Source organism: Hordeum vulgare, chromosome 4H (assembly GCF_904849725.1).
Source record: "Hordeum vulgare subsp. vulgare chromosome 4H, MorexV3_pseudomolecules_assembly, whole genome shotgun sequence".
Lineage (NCBI taxonomy): Eukaryota > Viridiplantae > Streptophyta > Magnoliopsida > Poales > Poaceae > Hordeum > Hordeum vulgare.
In genome coordinates this window covers 72,815,612-72,819,491 of record NC_058521.1, presented here as the reverse complement: position 1 = coordinate 72,819,491, position 3,880 = coordinate 72,815,612, and the positions used below count along the sequence as shown (strand labels likewise).

At 43.5% G+C, this 3,880-nt stretch overlaps 1 pseudogene; it reads right to left on the bottom strand.

Annotated features, from left to right (window-relative positions):
• Positions 1-517: 517 nt before the first annotated feature.
• LOC123450285 lies at positions 518-2,989 on the bottom strand (annotated as a pseudogene).
• Between the last annotated feature and the right edge of the window lie 891 nt (positions 2,990-3,880).

Sequence of the window (3,880 nt, the reverse complement as noted above, 5' to 3'; positions counted from 1 at the left end):
GTTGTTTAGGACTTCGTCGCCCCGTGTCCATGGAGCGGCGCCCCGTCTCAATGCCATGGTGATCCTTCAACCCGCATGGCCTTCTCCTCGTATCCTCCTCTGCTGTCAAATGTGAGCTTCAGGTCATCACGGATGCAGAACGGGTCTTTCTTCTTCTTCTCCTTCTCATCGGTTTTCAAATTTGATCAGCAACCAAGCTAGGGGCATGAGTTCTCGTTGATTAGCAGAATATTTCTATTGCAAAAACAACTCAGTTTTTACCACACATATGATTCAGTACGTACTATGAACCATCACGACGGCACACCAATTTCCAGTCTTAGCAGTGTGTACAACTGAAGCAGTTAGATGACATGTCCATCTCAACCAGACAAAAAAGAGCATCATGTAAGGCGGTGCATGGCAAAATTTATTGGTCCAGCACTAAACATAATTTGGATACTTAAAACAAGGCATTGCTTGCAAATAAACATCCACCACGTCACCTCAATCTTTAAACATAGATGAAGCTGAGGTTCCTAGAGATTAGCACTAAGTGACAGAATAGGTACTATGATGCTTAGCCTACAACCTTGCCATAGCCGACTTGATGGCATCCAAGATTCTGGGGTAGTCATATAACAAAGCAGATTGCTCACTTGGGCTGCCCCAATAACCAAGTCGAAGCCACCATATCTACCAACTAACGATGCAATTCTATCATTAGTGAGAAATTTCATGTCAGCAATCTCAACCAGCTTGCCTGTCTGGGTCTGATCCCACCAACCATTAAAAATCCTCCTATTAGTTTCCCTTCTCAACAGACACCACTGTCCTCATGCGGATCCCAAGCCTGTGCAAAGCTACCGCTCCTCCTCCAATTTCGGTGGACAAGGACAACACATTGATACCATTAGGAAACATGTCCCTCAGCACTGACAAGTGGTAAGCAATGGTATCAACTTGGAAGGAGTTCGCGAGAGATCTATACCTCTCTGTCTTGACGACTCCCCTTGTGTGGTCCCTTGGGAAACCAAGCAGAGATTCCATCTCATCAGGCTCCAACTGAGAAACCTTGTCTTTCCCAACCCAGACAAGATCCCAAGTTTCGCACTCATCCACCACACGATTCCGAACACTCAGGGGTTGCCTGATCTTGCAAGAGCATGCTGGGTCTGGTTTATTAACTTTGCAGTTGCCACACTTGCTTGCAAGCAGTTGAGCTGCCTTCTTTGGTCCCAAGAAGGCCACCACCTCTTATATTGAGGGAATGCATCAAATAAAGTCTTTGGAGGGAAAGGGAGAAGAGCTTCTCTGTCCTCAACTCGCAAATTATGGATGTACCAATTTCCCTTGAAGCTGCACAAAAATACTTGGAATCCACAAACTCTGGTTGAATGTCATAGAATTTTTTTGAAATGGTCGTCCATGCACCTCGTGGAGCTTGGACTGCATTCTGAAAGTAGAAAAAAGGTGGTCCGATAGCTTAGTCATGCATAGTGTGTGCTATTATAGGGTCCAAAGGACAAGCAGTTGATTGGTACCTGGAACAACAACATAAATTACTTGAACACTACTTAAAATCAAATGACAGATCTGAAAATGGCACACCTTTATCTAAGATGACTGTACTTCAACGTCACCTCATCCGGAATAACCATTGCTGTCGCTTCCTTCAATCCATGGCATCTCCTGCGCAACTCAGAAAAAACGACTCAGAATATTTCTATTGCTATGAACCATCATGACGGCACACCAAATTCCAGTCTTAGCAGTGTATACAACTGAAGTAGTTAGATGACATGTCCATCTCAACCAGACAAATAAGAGCATCATGTAAGGCGGTGCATGGCAAGCTAGGGGCATGAGTTCTCGTTGATTAGCAGAATATTTCTATTGCAAAAACAACTCAGTTTTTACCGCACATGTGATTCAGATAACACTTTTTCTGAGGGATTTAGAAGATACTTAGTATCAGAAGTCAAACAAAAAAATAAATTCAGTTGGTTTTACATTAAAATGGACTAATTCATTAAGAATAATCACCAATCAAGTTTATTAGTAGTTTGTTCAGAAAGTTGGGACTATGATTTAGAACCCAAAAAATCCATATATTGTCTAACAGAAACATCATAGAAAATTTGGATCTACGCCAGCAACACGATATGAGACCTATCCGTTCCCCACGAGGAAGAGGATTACACGCAAACAAAAGGAAAATTAGGTCTGCATTAAAAAGTTCAAAAGAAAATCATGTACGAGCAAATGGGTAAAGGGAAAATATGTTGCGTAGTGTGTACCTGAAGGCCTAGTTCTATATGAACTCGTAGTCAATCTCGACGGCGGCAATGAAGGCGGAGGCTAGTGGGGACTTCTGGTCGCGCCATCTGCAATGGGGAGAAGCAACCATGCCAGTCCCGCAATCCTGTTGTCCTCGGGGGCACCCCTGCCCGGCACTGCAAAGAAAAATTCTAACTAAGACCCATCCAAAAAAAATCAAAGGAAAAAAGCACTACTGTACAAACCAGGACAATGATGCTATGTTCCTCGTTGCTGCGGGAGCCACAAAGGTGATGTGTGGCCTCGTCGGAGGTCCATCCTGAAGCGAGAGGGTTAACGAAAAGCTTCGTGTACGCCTGCCCAAGGAAGATGGTGGCGGAGCCAGGCGATGGTGGTCATCACCTTACTCCAGCGGAGGCTCAGGGCGGTGAGATCTACGGACCGCATCAGACCACGAACCGTAGGTAGCAGATGACTACTGCTGGTAGCGGAGAGGTGAAGAACTGCCAAACAAATGTTGCATCCAAAAATTCAACACTACCACAACTATCAAATCAAACCAGTCCAGGTTCTTGTGAAGCCAGGAATGTACAGGGAGGATGACTACCTCGATGAACAAACTCTTATCCTTGGTTGCCCCCGTCTTGACCCGGAGCATGTTGTCGGTCGAGTGCGGCATCCCCACATCGTCTAGCGTCACCCTTCTTTGATCGGCGATGGCCAACGACATCCATACAACCGTCAGTGCACAAGGTCAATTCTATCATTCTTCCGCACATACAAGAATCTGCAAGCAAGTCGATGTTATTTGAAAAATCAGCAGCTCAATTTTATTCATCCAACAACAACATGTCACTTCATTGATGCAACAATAGCAACACAGAGTAGCTTTGTGACAAGGATGTGAAAATAAAATAAGAAAGATAGAGAGAGAGGGGATGACAACCTTGTTGCTGGAGGGGATGATAACCAGTGAGGCGTGGATACATGTGTCTATGAGGTTATCCTACACACTTGTTTTGTTGAACTATGTTTATACATTTAACTCGCAAGATGTGGAAAAATGATACAATGGTTCAAAAGTCAAAAGCTGTTTGCGAAGAAAAGTAAGAAACTGAACTATGTTTATGTTGGAATTATGCCCTAGAGGCAATAATAAATGTATAGTTATTATTATAATTCCTGTATCAAGATAATAGTTTATTATCCATGCTATAATTGTATTGAATGAAGACTCATTTACATGTGTGGATACATGGACAAAACACCGTCCCTAGCATGCCTCTAGTTGGCTAGCCAGTTGATCGATGATAGTCAGTGTCTTCTGATTATGAACAAGGTGTTGTTGCTTGATAACTGGATCACGTCATTGGGAGAATCACGTGATGGACTAGACCCAAACTAATAGACGTAGCATGTTGATCGTGTCATTTTGTTGCTACAGTTTTCTGCGTGTCAAGTATTTATTCCTATGACCATGAGATCATATAACTCACTGACACCGGAGGAATGCCTTGTGTGTATCAAACGTCGCAACGTAACTGGGTGACTATAAAGATGCTCTACAGGTATCTCCGAAGGTGTTAGTTGAGTTAGTATGGATCAAGACTGGGATTTGTCA